We start from the raw sequence: 19,887 nt of genomic DNA on the forward strand, positions 1-19,887 counted from the left end.
AGATTGCCAACCAGCACAGAGAAAAAGTTTCTTGACCCCGGGCCTCTGTGTATGCCAGCATGCAGCCGTCTGTCCAACCTCGCTTGCCAAACTGCCTTTCACCTGATGCCTGCAGCTGTCTCCTGTCCTGAACTTTGCTGCAGGAGATGCAAAGCGTCCCGGAACTGACTCAATGCTGTCGAGCACCAAGATCATACCAAGCACCAGGTACATTGTGGTTCTGTCCCACTGGTCCTTCTGCAAAGGCCCCTAGTGACATTTACGACCCCTTGCTCGCTTGGTGCTGAAATCAAAACATCTTAAACAGTTAAGACTGATTGCTTTAACAACCACCCTCCTGTCAGTATCCGGAGTGCATCCCTTTCCTTCGTGAAACAGTCGGTCCTCCGTGTTCCTCTACAGGGTGGGTTGTATTTTGTAGTGTGTTAGAACTGTCTGTTGTAGTAATGATAAAGTAGATATTTGTATACAACCTTTACTGGACAGTCCCTTTTTATCATTGGCTAATAATTGTATTTTTTCTGTGTTGCGACTAGCCAACGATCCACAACCTTGCAGAGATAAGCCTGCAGTTCCGTCCACGTTACCAAAAATTGGACAAGGAGGTTTATAATTTACTTGTGTTCCAATCTGTTCAGATCTCTTCTGGTGTACTAAAGGTGTGAAGCTGATTGATGGTTTAGAAACAGATATTCATCCCTGGACGACTGGTTCCCCGCAAGTTGATTTGTCACACTCTCCTCCCATTCAACTTGCATATTGCCTTTAATTACTTCAAATAATACTATGGTTACTTTGACTTTACAACAGCTATGATGAGCCTGCTCCCTCACAGCTTTCCTTACTCATGTCCATTTTATGAATCTTGTCTTGATGATATTGTATTTTCTGATATAGGGCGGGTATGCAGATTCTATGTCGCTAAATAATTAACTTCCTTTTGGCACTCTAGTTTTCTACAATGCCGTAGTCTATTAAGGTTTACCTAATTAGATCGGCCTAATACACTTCTGCTTTACTTCCATCCTTCATGATAACTCTGTATCTGTGGTTTTGATTTCAATCCAAGTATAATCACCCGCTCTGCTTTCTCTAAATAACTCTACTACTTGAACTCTCCCATTTTATATTCTCTTAATTGATATCCAGACCTAAAGAACTCCTTTTGGACAACTGGCGCCAAGACCCCTTTCTGTGAAGACTAATTAATAAAACGAAGGACCTTGGGCCTCATTCCAAGTTAACTTTTGCAGTATTAACGTGCCGGTATTACCGGCTCGTTACTGCACCGGCCAACTATGAGTTTGCCGGTAAGGGCCTGACTTACCTCCAGCTAAAAGCTGAGGTAACTCGGGCCCCTTACCGATAAAAACTGCTGGTATTACCGGCACCGAGAATACCAGAAAATGGGATTTACTGCTTTACTGGCACTTGTAATTTGGTTGTAATTCTGCCAGACCAAGTTTCTGTAACGGAAATACCGTTTGGTGGTATCCTGCCAGATTTACCGGCGGGATTCCACTAAACATGTAATGAAGCCCCTTGCCCTTTTAAGAAAAGTTTTTTTTTTTCTCAGACCTCAGTACTTTAGATTTTGGCTTTGGATGGGAATGCCTTTTTTTTGTCTCACCTTCCTATTGTATCCCCTCCATACCTTCAATACACAGCCAACGTTTGGCTCTGAGACACTTTGGCCAATTGGGCTTGCTCTACCCCTCCTGCAGGAACACTCATCGCGGGAGAGTTTTGACATTTCCTGCTAGTATTATAGCCACCAAAACTATCGAACTCTTGAGCGCATCACTCATCCGCAACAAGTCCAAATAAACCTCTGCAATACACTTAAGATATTTTGAACCACCGAAAGATTGGGTTGCCCTTTAGGCCATCTTTCTTTGTCCTTTTCTATATCTCTTACATACATCCCAGCTTACACGTTCATTATACCTTGTGCTATGATATGATAGGTTATTTATAACGCGCTTAATACCCAGAGGTTTCTAGGCGCGGACCCGGGGATCGAACCTGTCGTGCCCCGTGACGTCTTGCTTTCAAGGCGAGCACGTTGCCCCAGAGCTATCCTCCCTAATGTTTGTTTCCCAACTCTGTTACATGCTGTTCACCCATTCTCCATCAAGGTATATTTCCCTTCTGCTCCTGCCACAGACTACAGTCTCGTTTTAACACCCTGGGGGGAGTCACAATGCACTCACCCACAGACAAGGACTCTGCGCTTTAAGAACACTATGCAGGTGGCTTTTGCAGTATAAAAGCCAAATGACGTAAAATAGTGTCATTTACATCATCTTTTCTCCTTCTACAGGACTGTTATCCAGGACCAGGCTAATTTCATTGGCTCAAACAGTAATTTGGTGTATTTTCGCTGAAAATGTTCTTTACTGGTAGGTTGTCAACTCCCTATTCACCCAAACAAAATGAAAATGTAAAGATTCTTTACAGAAACAAGCTATTTGAAGAAAAAAAGACAGTAAAGAAATAAAAAAAACAACTGGTTGCAAAACTCGTTTGTTTTAAAATCCGATTTACCCCCCAGAAATAGGTACACCATTTTAAACCAGTCAGAAAATGATCCCCAAATGGCTCTGTGACGAGTCAGATTTTCGGACTCGCTTAGTTTGTCTGCCTGTCATCCAAAACTAAATGCATTTTACAGATGGTACACAATGACAGATGTGTTTTGTTCCGTTTGGGTCTCGTCATTGGGATGTAGCTGACATGCTCAGAGAATAAATCGAGAAGTTGCCTAACAAAGAACATCACAGCAGACTTTCTCCTATTTTTAAGTGTTGGCTATTTCACAGTGCTGCATAGAAGCCAAAACTATTCGGGATGTGAGAAGGGGCAATCTGTGAATGCTTGGATTATGCCAACCATTGATTGCCCATGTCCGTTTTAGTCAAATTCCCACCCAAATAACTTGCTCTCCCTGCTCACAAGGCACACAATCCTAGGGTCTTGTTCAGCTAGTTCTGTGCTTGGAAGGGGCTGTTGCAGCTGGTGCATTAAAAATGTCTTGAACAAGTGTGCTGTCAGCCGCTTGATTTATAGGTAGTGTGTGCCTTCGCATCAGTTCATTGTGGCGAATTCCTGTTAAGAATGATAATTGGCAAAGCCAACAGTTTTTGCTCTTGTGTGGGTGATTGGCATTTGCCGGGCACTGCTTTACTATTGACCAGGCACAAACATCATTTACCAGTCGTTGCTATTTAAGGGCCATGTAGTGCCATTATGACAGTGCCTGGAAAATGCCTGTCGCACTTTGTCGCCAGTTATGTCCTGGAAACGGGCCCACTTATACAATCAAACACCGACACAGGATAGATACGTCTTCACTGCTTTATTCTAATCTCCTTACTGACTTCCCTTTCCTTCCCCTCTCCGCTCCCTCCATCCTGGACATTACTTTCGCTTTCCCTTAAAGGGGTCGGTGCCCTGTAACACGTCTACAGAACATCCCACACTGTTGGCTGCCGGCATGCTTGTTCTTTACTTGACAAGTCGTTACACACAGTCCTGTTATGCATCAGGGCAAAGTGTGGCCCGTCCATTATAGAAAAAACACACTGACTCAGCTTTTGGCACCTACCAATTCAGCCCGTCCTGTTTCCTTCCTGCCATTTCACAGTGTGACTGGTTTAATTGTAATATGTTATGGTTACTATAATTAAACTCGCATTCTGCGTGCTCGGTCTGGCTCTCGCGCATCTTGTTAACGTGCAGCTGCATCTTCTGTTGTGTAAACTGAGCTGTGTGCTGGGGCCTCACGGGGCCACCGTACTCGTGGAGGCTTCTGCGACTGCCGCACTTCAACCCAGAACCTTGCCATCATTTCTGCGGAAGTCTGAAATAGGGGCACATGTCGGTTGCAGACCTAGGGCCGTGAATTCACTTATGGCGCTGTCGGTCTACCAAGGGGGCTCGATTTGACCGAGCCTGTTGGACACTCTTAACAGAACCTGGTCTAGCTGTCTTACACTGTTAACATACTTGCCAACCCTACTGATTTAGGAATTAGGCTACTGCTCTTTTTAAGCAGTCCTACCACCTACAGATTTGGGTGACAGATCCTACTGCTTTTTACAGTGTCAGGTCATTTGTGTGACTTCAAGGCAGGCTGCAGGACAAAGCTTAAAAAACACTTTAAAGGAGGTAAGAGGATTGTAAGCCCTTTTCTTAGCACATCCTCAGCAATATAGGCGAAGCCTTGAACAAGAAACAAAACAGTGCTAAGGGGCTAGTCTGTTCCCTTATAGGTATGTGTCCCAATGTCTAGAACATCAATCTGTAGTTCCAAAACAGATTCCAAACGTATTAACAAAAATATGTAATTTATTAATTTTTGCTTAACAAAATTAAAAATGTGTTCACAAAGTCAACAAATACTAAAAAAAACTTACAGTATCTCAAGAAAGTGCAAGTACAATTAGCCTGTATAGCAGCAGGGTAAAGACCGAAAAAATGGAAAAAGTAAATAATACCAAATTTTGTGTAAACCAAAAGTGATCCAAATTAGGGTCACTCAGAGGTAGTGTTGTGTAAATACCACCAAACTAAACTTATTTCCACACTACATTTATTCCAATCTCAATTCAGGCATACTCATACTCTCATCACATTCCCAACATGTTTCTTTCTGATCATGTGTGTAAACAGGTAAAACGGAAATTCATCAGGGGTAGTCTGCCGTCTACCAAGTCAATTGAAACCTAATCAATTTAATTCACAGGTTACACTTTCTCTAATTTTGTCCACACTTAAATTGCAAATTCAACAGATATAGAAAAGACCAATTAGCATGTGAATAAGCTTTATTCACGAGTCATGCGCATAGGTTGTCCAAACTGTACATGTCCTGTGCGCGGTCCATGATTCATTTGGAACCCAACAGCAAAAGGGACTCCATACTCGAAAGAGGAACAGATCAGGGTATAAGTAAATGATGCCCCAGTTATCCATTCCCTACATGTAGAATTGGATAATCATTTAGAACTGACCTAGTCATAAAGTACTGGTCTGTAAAGGTAATGCTCAAGCCCTAACTGGCGAGTATACCACTGCAGTGGTTAAGGGATAACAGTGACATTTTATGCCTTCCTGCTTCCCGCTCTTTTTCAGCACTTAGCAAGCCACGCCCACCTGGTGCCTTCCTGCTTGCTGCTCTGTTTCCCTACTAAAGGAGCCCTCTAGCTTCTTTTCCTTTGCAGATGGGGAGCAGGTGCAAGTGGATCTAGGTCACCTGGCCTAAGCCCCGACCACCTGGTGCCTTCCTGCCTTCTGCTCTTTTTCACCACTTAGCAAGCCCCGCCCAACTGGTGCCTTCCTGCTTGCTGCTCTTTTTCACCACATAGCAAGCCCTGCCCATCTGGTGCCTTCCTGCTTCCCGCTCTTTTTCACCACTTAGAAAGCCACGCCCACCTGGTGCCTTCCTGCTTGCCACTCTGTTTCCCTACTTAAGGAGCCCTCCAGCTTCTTTTCCTTTGCAGATGGGGAGCAGGTGCAAGTAGATCTAGGTCACCTGGCCTAAGCCCCACCCACCTGGTGCCTTCCTGCCTGCCGCTCTGTTTCCCTACTTAAGGAGCCCTCCAGCTTCTTTTCCTTTGCAGATGGGGAGCAGGTGCAAGTGGATCTAGGTCACCTGGCCTAAGCCCTGCCCACCTGGTGCCTTCCTGCCTGCTGCTCTTTTTCACCACTTAGCACTACCGCCCACCTGGTGCCTTCCTGCTTGCTGCTCTGTTTCCTTACTCAAGGAGCCCTCCAGCCTCTTTTCCTTTGCAGTTAGGGAGCAGGTGCAAGTGGATCTAGGTCACCTGGCCTAAGTCCCGCCCTCCCGGTGCCTTCCTGCCTGCCGCTCTTTTTCACCACTTAGCAAGCCCCGCCCACCTGGTGCCTTCCTGCTTGCCGCTTTTTTCACCACTTAGCAAGCCACGCCCACCTGGTGCCTTCCTACTTGCCGCTCTGTTTCCCTCCTTAAGGAGCCCTCCAGCCTCTTTTCCTTTGCAGATGGGGAGCAGGTGCAAGTGGATCTAGGTCACCTGGCCTAAGCCCCGCCCACCTGGTGCCTTCCTGTCTGCTGCTCTTTTTCCCCACTTAGCAAGCCCCGCCCACCTGGTACCTTCCTTCACCATCACCGTTTTGTGGCCAATGCTGGATTTGACTTTTATGGACTTCATTCACGGTGCGTCACTCTTTCTCAAATCTCATGCTGGACTTTCTTTGCATCTTGTACTCATGGTGGCCCTGAATCATGCTATTCCCATCTTCATTTTGTATCCTGGCTTGCAACATTATGTGTTACTACTGACTTCTGCAATTGTATTCGCTCTCCACTCTTGCTTCTCCGCTATTTTTGACTGCTTATTCTCTGTTCTCTCCTTCTTTCCCTTCTCCCTTTTCCTATCTCCTCCCCTTACTTTCTTCTATGTACTTACTCTATCAGAATTGTCCCTGGACCTAATGTGATGGCAACCTCGTCTGTTTCCACCACCCTCCCATTACTGTTTTTTCCCTCCCCACAACCCCTCCAGCACTATCTGAAATGTTGTCAGGCCTAGTATGATAGTTGTTTGTTTTGTTCCTCCCCTCCCTTTCTGCACCCCTCTCCCTCACCTTTTGTTTTTCTCCGGCTCTACCAGAAATGTCGTCAGGCCTAGTATGGTAGTCGCCTGTCTGTTTCCATTTCCTTCCCACTCTCCCCCACCCTTCCTTATCTATGTCTTAGCTCTTGCACTATCTGAAATGTCGTCAGGCCGAGTACGATAGTTAATTTCACATCCTTACTGTTCATGGCCTGTAAGAATGTGGTTGTATTTTCCCCTGTTCCCTCCCTTGCCTTGAAGCGCTTTGAAACACATTGTGTAAAGGCGCTATATAAATAAACAATCATATCATAAACAATCATATTGTCGTCCACTCTCAGCAACAGTGAACCAAAAACCCAAAATCAACCCACCCTCTATACTGGCGGCGGGAAGTAAGACAGATAGAAATAGTCAAACTATACAATTGCTCATGCATGTTTAGACTTTGTGTGATTTGCCACTTACTGAGGGAGAAGGAAGTTATGTACTCCGGAAGCCCTTCTCAATATAGTCTCCTGAGTTACTCAGTCATATGTCCTGGGTCTCTGGGACTAAACATCTGATCAAATGGAACTTGCTGATATAAGCTACGGGGGACATAAGGGTAAGCCGTCATTTTACCTCTTGAGGAGTCCATTCATGTATAGATTTAAGCATTTATACTTCTTAATATCTTGCAATGCTTACCATTCTTTATGCATATTGTTGCGCAGGGTCAAACGATCAGTGTGATGTCGTCTGGTTTAACACGGATGTGCTTGTCTCGTGTTGCAATGGATACGGAACAGCCCAGGGTTATTCTTCCCATGGTAATTTTTGGTCTGTTGTTAGTTCAAAGGTGAACTACAAACAGTCATTCATTGCCTGTATGGTATAAGGACACAGGTCAATGAAGATAAGGTGGACAAAAAGAAACCCATAGTGTGCTTTAATCCCTCTTGCTATTTAACGTTAGTGCAAGCATTTTGTAATACTCGTAAAGATCATAAATGCGGCTTACTTCAATATCGCTAGTATGCGAGGAGATATTGCTTAACGTGCCACAGTCGGTTCGAGTCCGCATTTATGTAACCCAATCAATCCTGCGCCGGAGGTAGAATAGTATACTTCGTTGTGTTCATGATTAAATACTTCCTAATCTCTGCAAAATAAAGCGGACTTGAAGTTCACTACGTCCTTATCGAGGTGACAGGGGCCAAAAAGAGTTCTAAAACTTGCGTATCGTCGCCCCCAGTTTACAATCTTACCGTGATCGCGTTATCTTCCGAGGTCAGCCATCAGTGCTTCCATTTCCGTTATTGTGTTATACGTGGAGTCACATTATTCTTATACGCTGTTTCATGTGTATCTCGACGTTGTGCGTGTCATGCAATTGGAGCGTAGGTATTATGAGCGCTTTGTCATTCATCTGATAGATAGTGATTCTGAAAGGATGATCACTTATTTTATACGTCGGCATTGCTTCCGCTGTTTGATGAGCGGTTAAGATAGAAGTAAACTTTGATAGTATTGCTGAAGACTGCAGGCAAGGCAAAACTGTTGTGTACGGTTTTTTCTATGTAGTACTCGGTTATTTTACGTGTCGTATGATGTAGGAGAATTGTGTAAATTCACAGGTTCCAATCAATATTTTCATTAAGGCCAATCACTGAACTTCTAGTTATGAAAATTAGTTGTTGTTCTTTCCTCAATAGAGTTGTTCTGTCTTTATTGATGTCCATACTTGATGTTAGTTTATAGATTACCGTCCATTTTATATCTTCTGGAGAATGTTGATATTCCACCCAATGGTCAACCATTGGTGTACTTTTTTGGTCCGGTTTTTGAGGCAACTTCTGTGGTCACCAATGCGTATTTTCACTTTTCGGTCTGTTTTGCCTATATACATTTTATTGCAGGGGCACCATACTGCATAAATTACCAGAGTTGAATTACAGTTAATATGGGCTTCTTGTTTCCATTTGGATTGTTAGCCTATGTCTACTTCAGTGATTTTTTCAGTGTATTTGCGGTACACCCACTGGCCGCATGGATGATGTCCCACAATTTTGGGAAGGCCCCGTTGTTCAGTTAGGCTCATTGTTGACTGGTGTTTTATGGTCACGTCATTCCTTGTGACTTGCTCTTTTAGATTTTTACTACGTTTAAACGCAACAACTGGTATTGGGACCGGTACATCTCTTTTTTCCAGAGTAGGCCAATTCTTCAGGATAATTTTCTTAATGTCGTTGGACATGTTGCTGAAAGTGTTTACGAAAATTAATTTCGGATCTTTTTTAGTTTGAGCGTTCTTTATACTCCAATAGGGAGTCACAATTGTTATTATTGGCACGTTTGAGCGCCTTCCTAACTACTTTTTTAGGATATCCTCTTTGGAGTAACTTAGCTTCCATCTTTCTTGCTTCTTCAATAAAATCTTCTTTCTTGGAGCTATTTCTTTTGAGCCTCAGAAATTGGTCCAGGGGGAGGTTGTCCCTTACGTGTTTTGGGTGTGAGCTGCTACAGTGTAGCTACAGTGTAGCAAAGTGTTCGGTTTGTTATATGGTTTCAAAAAAATGCATTTTTCAATAGGGTCCACCATGATTGTAATGTCTAGAAATTCCAATTTAGTGGTGCTAAAGTTCGATGTGAACTGTAAATATCTGTCTTGAGTATTGATCCAGGTGAGAAACTCTTCAAGTATAGTTACCGGACCGCACCATATTACGAGAAGATCGTCAATGTATCTTCGCCACGTGCGCACATGTTTCAAAAATGGGTTGGAAATGTGCAGGATTTTGCTAATTTCAAAAGCTTCCATGTAAAGATTTGCTACAATTGGGGCTAGAGTGGCTCCCATGGCCGTACCATGTATTTGTTGAAAGAATTCTCCATTGAAGTGAAAATAGTTCTCGACTAGGCTCATTTCAGCGCACCATAAATTGAAGGAAGTTGGTGTGGAGCCACCTTGATGGTCTGAAAGCAGTTTTTCTTCCAACATGTCAATAGATGCTCTCTGCGGAATATTCTTATATAGCGCTACTGCATCCAGTCCTAGTAGAATTTCCGTGGTGGGGTCAAAGGGTAGTCCTTCCATTTCTTTGATTATCTGTGTGGTGTCCTGGACAAACAATGCCATTTTTCGAACCATAGGTTGGAGAAAAGCATCTGCAAATTTTGATAGGGGTTCTAATATAGAATTGACCCCTGAGACAATAGGGTGGCCCGGTGGTTTAGTCATAGATTTATGTATTTTAGGGAGCGTGTAGAATTGTGGTATATGAGGTTTATCCTTTATCAGGAACTTAGCCTCTTTCTTGGTAATCCATCCCTTTTGTTCCTCTTTCTCCACCTTTGTGCTGATTATATTCTGCAATCTGGACGTTGGATCCCAGTCCAGGAGTTTGTAACAACTCAGATCTAAGAGTTGTCTATTGCATTCAATTATGTAGTTTTCACGATTCTGTAAGACAATTGCTCCCCCTTTGTCTGCTTTGCGAATGACAATTAACTCGTTTAAGAGATTTTTCATGGCTTCATCTTCTTTCTTACTGGTATTATTGTAAGTTTTCCTATTTCTTTGGGTAAGTTCTAGTTTCCCCAAATTGTGTAGGACACATTTCTCGTATGTCTTGGCCTCAGCACTCTGTAGTTGAGATGGTACACAAAAACCTGATTTGTTCTGTAAACCAACATCACATTCTTCAGGTTCATATTCTGTTCCTTGAAAGTGTTGAAATAAATGAATCTTTCTCATGAACTGTGCAAATTCTTGGCGAAAGGCAAATCTGTCATGTTAATGGGTCGATACAATACCCATTACTTTTTCAAGTACTTTGCATTCTGTTGTTGTAGGTGTATGGTCAGAGAGGTTCACCATGATGCTTGCATGCTTCGTGTCACGCGGTTCGAAGCCCCATTCGTCCTGGCCCCTCTCTAAAAAAGGCGGTTGTTGCACATTGCCCCTATTTTGTTGATTACCACGATTTGGCATATTCCTGCCTCTGTAATTCCATTTGCTGCGGGGGCGCGGTTAGGACGTTCTCGGTTGAAGTTAGAGTTGCCACTCAGGCTATCATCGCTTGAGCTGAACGAGGTATTCTTAAAGTTGACCTTTTTTACTCCTCCACTTGGTGGATCATTTTGTCCAGTTCGGTGGTAATTATCTTGTGTATAGGGAAAGGCCTTCTCATGTGTGAAGTTTGTTAGATCTCGATTCATTCTACGAACTCTTTCCCTTAAAGTCGCCTCTTTAAAGTTCGTCATCTCTAACAAAAGTGTGTCAAGTCTTTTTTTATAAAGTTCAAGGGGGATAGCTTTTTGAATTTCCTCTTCCAGGGTTTTAAGATCAATTAGGATTTTTTCAGTCATTTCAGTTGCCGTGTCTATTATCAGAATGACCCAATCTCTGCCACATTTATTAGCTACGTAGCTCCATTGTAGGATAAAGTTTTTAATATCCAAGAATAGTCTTGGTCCGTTCCTTACAACTAGCCCTTGTGGTAGAGTACCATTGCGAAGATATTCCAGCATAATTGAGCCAGGGAGTTCAGTCCAAAGCAGGCAACACATTAATGTGTCTGTGTAGAGGGCTGGTAGGTGATTGCTTTTGATTGGGCTCAGACCGATCCGCTGACCTGACAGGCTACGTGACTCTGTCTTGCACTTTTGCCCGGGGAACCCTTAGGTGAACCACTAGTGACGGCAAGTGGCAGAGCGTAACACCATCACACAGCATCTGCCTATCAGACTGAGGGGTTGTATCAGTCTCCATGTCATTAAGTTTTCAACTTGCAGTGCAGGAATGCATCTGTATTGCCCAGGCTGCAGCTACAGAGCAGTGGCAAACGTTGCCTACTAGCTCTGTGTGCCTTCTGTGTAATTGAATTTGGTGGTAAACTATTATTCAGAATTATACATTTTTAACATTTGAACATCTTTCTATGTTGTGCCGTTTGATGGGTTGTGTATTTTAGAATGCTTCAATGGTGCCAACAATGCATGTTTTGTATTTACCTGGGAAGTCATGGTTAAGCAAATTATTATTTTTGAAACTTGAAAAATCCTACATCTTTTTGGTCACAGAAAGTTGTTAAGTATGTGTTAACATGTATAATTGTAACCTGTTGTATGCTGTAAACAGCACCTAGCAAGAGGGCTGGCCCTAGGATTGCACGACCCTGGGGGGCAAAAGGTGTGTGGAGCCCCCCTTTATTTGCATAAATAGTGATATTACAGAAATATCATAGAATGAGTAGTAGTTATTTATTTAGCGTGTTTTCTCATTAATATGGTCTCAACGCGCTTGTGGTGGGAACGGCCTTGGGGACCGCAGTCCAGAGTATGAGAAAATGCTCAGAAAAGGCTATGAATGCGTGTGTGCATTTGGCCAATAGAAGGAATTAGGTGGGCCGGACGCATACCTGCCTAACCTCCGGAATTTTTCCGGAGAATCCGGAATTTCAAGCATTTCTCCAGGTCTCCAGAAAAGTTCCTTGAATCTCAGGAATTTTGAGATTCTTTCCGGGTCCCATCATATTCTCCACCTGATTGGCTACCAGCGGCAGCCAATCAGGTGGAGAATATGACGGGACCCGGAAATGGCGCGAAATGTTCGTGCCCACTGCCTGCACCACTATAATAATTGTGCTTTCAATCCACATAATTGGATTGAAATCACTATTATTATGGCGGCGGCGCCACGTTCATTTTGCACAACCATAGCACTGAAAATAATTCATTCAATGCTATAGTAAGCAAAATGAAATAATGCTGCTTTCAATCCATGTCATTGGATTGAAAGCAGCATTATTTCAGCTGCGGCGCCGCCTTATTTTGCTTACTATAGCATTGAATGAATGATTTTCAGTGTTATTTTAAGCAAAGTGAAGGCGGCGGTGGCGCTGCCGAAATAATGCTGCTTTCAATGCAATGACATGGTTTGAAAGCACTATTTCGGTGGCGGCGGCGCCTTCATTTTGCTTACAATAGCACTGAAAATCATTCATTCAATGCTATAGTAAACACACTGAGGGCGCTGCTACAGCAATAATAGTGCTTTCAATCCAATTACATGTATTGAAAGCACTATTATTTCGTGGGCGGCGCCGCCGCCTTCATTTTGCTTACTATAGCATTGAATGAATTATTTTCAATGCTAAAGTAAGCAAATTGAAGGCTACAACAACCGAGTATACCCTTTTGACAGGTTGGCTGGGCGTGTGGGTGGAGCCGTGTGCAAATGGACGGAGTCTTGTGTGGCTGTGGGCAGGGCATACATCTCAGGAATTTTGATTTTCAAATGTAGGCAGGTATGGCTGGACGTGCTCCAGTAAGCAACCCAAGAGATCAGGCATGTGGACGGGTGCTGAGGGAGGTCAGGAGAGTGCGCTAATGCAAGAGACTTATGTCCAGCTGGACCGAATGTTTGTTGTAGGTTGTTTCTGTATATTGATGGCAGGAGTATTGAGTCAATCTGGTGTAAGGAGGCGAAAGCATTATGTGCTTAGCTAGACCGAAGGTCGTCGCTGCGTTCTTATGCGTGCGCGAATGTAGCCATGCCTGCGGCAGATGTCCAACGAAGTGGTGCATTTATACGTACCTTGCGTCTTGAATGGAGCTGTTATTTACGCCACTGTTTGAGCGGGTTGTCCGTATGAGAGAGTCCTCTATGCGCACCAGCTGGGCTGCCATAATAGGTCTTCTAAGCGTCATGACATAATGCATCTTCGAAGCGTGACGAATTCAGACACTTACAGTGACACAGGTTGGTCATGGTGATTATTAGAAACTGTTATTGAAGTGCAAAAAGGAAGAAAAAAAACTATCTCGCCCTAACTCTAAGAGGGGTTTCCTCTGCCTCAACCAAGATATTTAGTGTCCGAATGTCCGAAGCAAATGTCCAATGTCGGAACGCTAACTCTGTCCCTCACATTCTATGTTTAAACTAAATGAAAAGAGGGTCTTTCTATCCCAAAGGGGTGGCTCTCTTCCCCTGGCCAAAAGACGGTCTTGAATTTTTGGGGAGTATTTGCCTTTCCCAGCCTTGTCCAGGCTTTTTGCAAAGTTCAACGAGTTGTTGGGGAAACGTCTTTTCCTTGTAGACCTGGTTCCTTTCACCATGCACAACAGACTTTTCTATAAAGTTCAAACATATTTTGGGGAAAACTTTGTATCCTTGTGGCCTTTCTCAGGCTTCCTTTTCAGGCTCTGGGTCCCTGACCCTGATTGGCAGACCCGGTTCCTCCCACCAGATACTGCGATGAAGGAGAATAGCTTGGGTACATATCAAGCTGTGATGGGTCCCTGACCCTGGTTGGCAGCCCTGGTTTCCTACCACCAGGCACTGCTGGTTGGCAGACCTGGTTTACTCCCACCAGGTATACCCAGCCCACTCCCAGCAGTCCCTGAGTGCCCTCTAGCCTACTCATAGCAGTCCCTGGGTGCCTCCCACCCCACTCCTAGCAGTCCTTGGGTACTCCCCGCCACACTCCCAGCAAACCATGGGTGCCCTCTACCTCACTCCCAGCAGTCCCTGGGTGCTCCCGACCCCAATCGCAGCAGTTCCTGGGGTCGCCCCACCCCCACTCTCAGCAGTCCCAGGGCTCCCCCCCACTCCTGTACAGGAGCAAGCCCCCCTTCCTTATTGGAGGCCACAGCTGGTCCAGATAACTCCTCTGCAGCAGACTGAAACAAACACAAATGGAAGCTCACTTTCTCATGCTTCCATCTGTGTTTGTTTCCTGGCTCTGACCCTATGCCTGGCCCAGTCACACAGAACATGTCGGTGGCCATGTTGCAATGGGATATGCACGATAGTGGATCCCACCCCGCGCCGGCCTCATTTATTTATTTATTTTTTGGGCTGACTTTTAAAATGTATTTATTCCTCTATTTTCAGCTGTGGGGCTTGCAAAAATATGGTGATTGTAGATTGATGCGGTTTTTGCAGGTGTTTCCCAATTGTTTTGATCTTTTATTGTGCATATATTTGGCCATATTTTCCAAACTAGCAATATGCTTTTATTTCAGAATAAGACCAGGATTATTTTGGCTGTTAAAAGAAATAAACTCCAAGCAGGTTCCATGGATGTCATGTCAGAGCAGGGATTGGCCCTAGGGCTGTCGGGGCAGGTTGCGTCTACTGCAGGATTGCCTTATAGTGCAACAGTCTATTTACCTGGGAGGTCTTGAGGCGGGAAGTAAGCAATTTATTTAGGTCTTCAAATGTTAAAAAAATTAACAGGGGACACAGTGCTAAAATGCAAGTGGCGGAAGTTCATTAATATATGCGTAGGCGCTGAGTACATGGGGCAGAGTGCATTGTTGCACCCATTCTCCTTACCATGCTCATCTAAATCACTGGTTTGGCAGGATTTCTGAATCGTCTTCTGCTGATTTCAGGCTTCGTGACGCGTTAGAATGGATCTTGCAAAATTAGCAACTACTGCTTACTTCAAAATGGTAATGGAGACTCCGTAATGGACCACCTGACTCTTGATTGGAGGCGCTTAGCAGGTCAAATCTGTTTTGCAAGTAGAAGGGTATCCTATAACAGAATGCTGCAAAGACAACCCAGGAGGTTAGGTGACTGTTGCTGAGGTGTTATATGTTTGTACATTCCTTTAAATCAAATGGCTTTTATTTTCTATTCCAGATGTAAAATGTGTTTCGACCTGGATGGGTACACCTGCCTCACGTCACTCAGTGTGGGAATCTCTGCCCCTGCGTAGCAAAAATCAAAACCTGCCACCCATTAATATATGCACGGTAGGTGAACATATCTGAAAGTAAAATATACAAATGTGGTTCCATTGACTTTCCCCTTAGAAGAAAGTGCACAAGACAAATTAGCATTTGCCTTTCATAAACATTAATCAACCGGGAAAAATAATCAGAGGGATGAGAATTTCCAATCACTATGCTGGCAAAGTATAAAAGGTGCCCAACTTTTAAACCCAACAATTTATAAATAAATATTCCAAGGAAAACAAAATCCAAACATGTGACCTGTGCTTTAATGGCACTTGCATGTGATCTTGTGGGTAAGCGTCTGCACTGGAAACATCATAACCTGATGGGAAATCCTATTAGCCGAACACTTGAGCAAGCCAACCTTTTGTGTTTTGTTTTTAATGCTGGCCTCAAACACGCTCAACAGGGGTGCATACCCCCTCTGAAGAAAGTCGGTGGATGGTGCCCAATGTGAGGGGTCAGAAATGTGAGGCGGACATCTTTGTGAAGGTTGGATAAATACCTCACTACGTCTACCCTGACAAGGATTTTCCTGCCTAAAATAAATTAAAGGAAACACTATAACAAAAGATTTATGTCCCTCAAGCTTAATAAGGTAATGTATGGCAGTTCAAAGGTAGCAAGGATATATATATATATATATACACGAGCCATTATCAACAGTGATGCTAATTACCCAATGGCCAAGCACTTTGCAGATTGTCACAACAAAAACATGGAGAGCTTTGGTTTCTTTGGGATTCACAAAATTGACACAGGTCCCAGAGGTGGAAACAAAGAAAAACTTCTACGACTAAAAGAGACTAGGTGCATTCTGGACTTTGAAAGCAAATTCCCGAATGGCCACAATATAGACGCAGAGCTGTACACATTTTTAGGACAATTAAGTCTATACCTCCTGGATTTCCTTCCCTCTTTTGAGTCAACAAATGTATGAATTAAGACAGAAGGTTATAATTTCTGCTACAATATGTCACTTTGCAATATTACAAAATGTGTTTTGTGATCAGGAGTCAAATTTGGACACTAATATTTTACCATTTTTACGATTTTTCCTGATTCTTTGCTGATTGTTTCTTTCGTTTCATATTTTCACGTGTGATAGTTGATATTTTTAACATGTGGTGCAGAGATTTTGGGAACTGGTGGATGTTAAGGACCCCAAAGGAATGCAGCGGACAAAACTGGTAAAGGTGCAACTTGGTAAAGAATTGTATGATTTGGTTCCTGTCGTGTAAGACATACTGGATGCAGTAGTTTAATGCACTTTGCAATGGGTAAATTTAGAAATGGTTTTATGGAACAAGTATGTAACTGATAAGAATTGTTGCTATGGCACTATGCACTTTATGGATATGTATGCATTATGAGTCTAATGCAACTTTGCACAAAACCAACTATGCTGCTAACTGAAAGTTTCAGCCGTGATACATTGTAATGTTGACCAATACTGCTGCTATTGCACTATGCACTTTACATATTTTAGAGCATCAGGGACAGGAACACGATCACAATTATTGCCACTGCATGATGTGGTTTCCCGATATATTTGCACTTAAGGATTTTAAGGCAATTTTATGAACAATGCCATGATGCTACATTAAAAAAGGTTTGGCGCTTGTCGCTATTTGCACTATGCACCTTATGGAATCATCACAAGTATTGCCACTGCATGTTGTGGTCTATCGATATGTTGCCACGTAAGGATTCCAATACATTAGTTACGAATAACATACTGCCAAATCAGAAAAGGTTTGGCGCCTGTCGCCATTTGCACTATGCACCTTATGAATTTCAGATTAGAGCGACTGCCGTGGCAGTATTCTTCATCATGCCACCCACGTACTATAGGATTCCAATGCACTGTGTACAATAAGAATCGTGCTGTCGATTGTAAGTCAAAGATGGGATAATTGTATCATTAACCTACATTGCCATTGGTGCACTATGCATTAGAAAGGTCTCTGAGAAAGTCAATGTTATGTTGATGAATGAAGCCATTAGGCGTCAATCGCACATTGGGGTTGGGTGGCCTACAATCTTGTTAGTGCACTGTGCACCTGTTTGGCAGAACTCTGTGTCAAAGTCCTTAAATGTCCATGTGGCTGTTTATAATTTTGTTGCAAGTCGGGCATCCATATGACATTAGATTTGAAATGTCAGATACTGTGTTTTGGAAATGCACGGAGCCCCCAAAACAGAGGATACTCAAGTACAATACAAAATATTCGATGCACGAGGGGTACTGTTCATGTGTCTTGTGTATAAAAGTTGCATGTAAGATTTAAAAGTACTACCTTTGTCACGTTATAAGATGGCCACCATGCTTTTGCTAGATAAGATGTACATTGGCAAAGGGAGTCCTTTTTCTATTTTGGCTAAAATAATCTCCAGTGTTTCCCGTACGCTCTGCACTAATGTTTTAAAACTCACTGGTTGTTGGGGGCTTGCAGTTGTGAACAAGCGGCGAGATGTTCCGCGAAACGCGTTAACGCCTGAAAACGCACACTTTTTTGCGCTATGGGAGAGCCATACTTTGATGGCCCGTAATTTGAACCTTTAAAAAAAATATATATATATATATTTTTTTTTTGCTGAGTTGTAAGGATCCAAATAAAGAAACCCTTTTTCTACCAATTGACATTTTGGCATCCAGATGTTTTATTGACCAAAACGACTGTGAAGAGTGCCACTCACTTTGCCTGATAGAAATCAGTGCCCCAAAGATATATATATATATATATATATATATCAGTTGAATTTGTATTATGACAACAGTCTCTACTTATAAACTTATAATCTGGGTGAATTCCGCTTCCCCAGATTCAAGCAGGATTCTGCTCACAGTTCCAGAAGGAAATGAAGAAATCCTGGTTTGTAACAAAGTTCCACCACAGTTCTTGACAACACAAAGTTCCAACACTCCAGTGATTCAATGAAGAAAACAGAAGAGCATTTCTCTACCTTGAGCAAGACCAAAATTAAAAAGGATCCTTTTCCCATAAAAATATATTTTCTTAGTTAGTCGATAGCAACAAAAATGATCTTGGTCAGGATGAGTTGCTACAACTATTTCTGAAGAAATGTAATTCCTCTACCGCAGTGGTATACAGTTCTTTCTTCGGCACCACAACAACATAAATTGTCTTTATCAGGACCACTTTACAGCACTTCATCCAATTCTACCTGGATTACTTCGATGCCAGGCCTACTACCTCAACCAGACCCGTTTACTCCCATTCTAGACCTACTACTTCAAATGTTTGGTATCTGGGTATAATCACCGGCCCGAACAACTTTCACATCAAGTGCTTCTGTGGTTAAGATCAATTCAGAATAGCTTTACAGCAGCTTCACAAAGTTCATTGTTTTGCAATATCAACTTTTAGCAACTCTTCAGGGAAAAAACGATTCACAATGGTGCTCTTTAAAACTCTTCTGCAAACTATGCTCCTCTCCATCTGAACAACCTGTACCAGAAAGCCAGCCTTTTTGCCACTCTTGTTTCACCACTACACAAGTAACCAAATACTAACAAGGATATAGTCTTTTTCTGCTTCTTCCTTGGCTTTGGCAATGTGTATGTATACCAGCTGCTGTTATGTCTCTCAAATTAAGAGCAACAAGTTTCACAACCTTTGGCCCATTCATTAGTCCCTATCCGCCTTTGGTAATATCTGTTGAATTTTTTATTTTTTTTTAAACTTTGTTTTATTAGCATTTTTTATAATATAACAAAAGGGCTCAAGGCAATTTCAAAAAGATATACAAATGGCTGGCCCAACAACCCTCCCCCGTCCCCCCTCCCATCCCAAATGGGTCTCCTTATTTGGGGAGACGCTGTGGAAGCTTTATATGTCCGGAGCTTGAGAAAGAGCTTGAACGTTGACTACGTTTGTGGCTGTACATCGTCCACCATTCCCCGGGCCGTGGGCGCCCGATCCCTCCTTCTTTCCTCCTCATGGGTCAGTGAACGTCCCATCCCCAGGTCTGCTGTACGCCGAACCAGTTCGCTTGGAAGGTGCCCAACTCGTTATTCATCATTGCCGTTAGTTTGTCCATCAGAAACATGTTCTTAACCTTTTTCAACCAGACCTCCTTCGATGGGGTCTCCGGGCTCTTCCATTTTTGTGCCAGGGCCACCCTCCCCGCCCTCAACATGGTTTCCCACATCCTTGGGTATCTGGCTATGTCTGTGTCCTCTGGGGGGAGGCCCAGCAGCATTGTCAGGGGGTTCTGGGGGAGTAGTTCCTCAGTAACTTCAGCGATCCAGCCCCGTACCTCCTCCCAGTATGCCTGGACTTTCGGGCAGTGCCACCACATGTGACCTCTTGTACCGACCTGATCACATCCCCTTGGACATGCGTGGGACACTCCCGTGAACATTTTCACCAACTTCGCAGGATCCCTGTGCCACCCCTGCAAGATCTTGAAATTGTGTTCCATGTCCGCTGTAAATAAGTTCCCATGGAAAGCTATCTTAAATATCCTTGCCCAGGCATCCTCAGAGATCTCATTCCCCGCCAAATCGTTCCAGAAGGTACGGAACCTCCTC

The 19,887-nt window shown here is 43.4% G+C and overlaps 1 protein-coding gene across 5 annotated transcripts in view; it reads left to right on the top strand.

Annotated features, from left to right (window-relative positions):
• Window positions 1-19,887, top strand: part of PEAK1 (pseudopodium enriched atypical kinase 1) — a 978,753-nt gene that overhangs the window by 598,433 nt on the left and 360,433 nt on the right. For 3 of the 5 annotated variants that reach the window (XM_069624574.1, XM_069624577.1, XM_069624575.1), the window contains one exon: window positions 15,235-15,347. The exons of the other annotated variants lie outside the window; for them this stretch is intronic. The gene's annotated coding sequence lies outside the window, so the exon portion shown is untranslated. The remainder of the gene's footprint in view (window positions 1-15,234; window positions 15,348-19,887) is intronic. 5 annotated transcript variants of the gene reach the window in all.

Source organism: Ambystoma mexicanum, chromosome 11 (assembly GCF_040938575.1).
Source record: "Ambystoma mexicanum isolate Mex_15411 chromosome 11, UKY_AmexF1_1, whole genome shotgun sequence".
Taxonomy (NCBI): Eukaryota; Metazoa; Chordata; class Amphibia; order Caudata; family Ambystomatidae; genus Ambystoma; species Ambystoma mexicanum.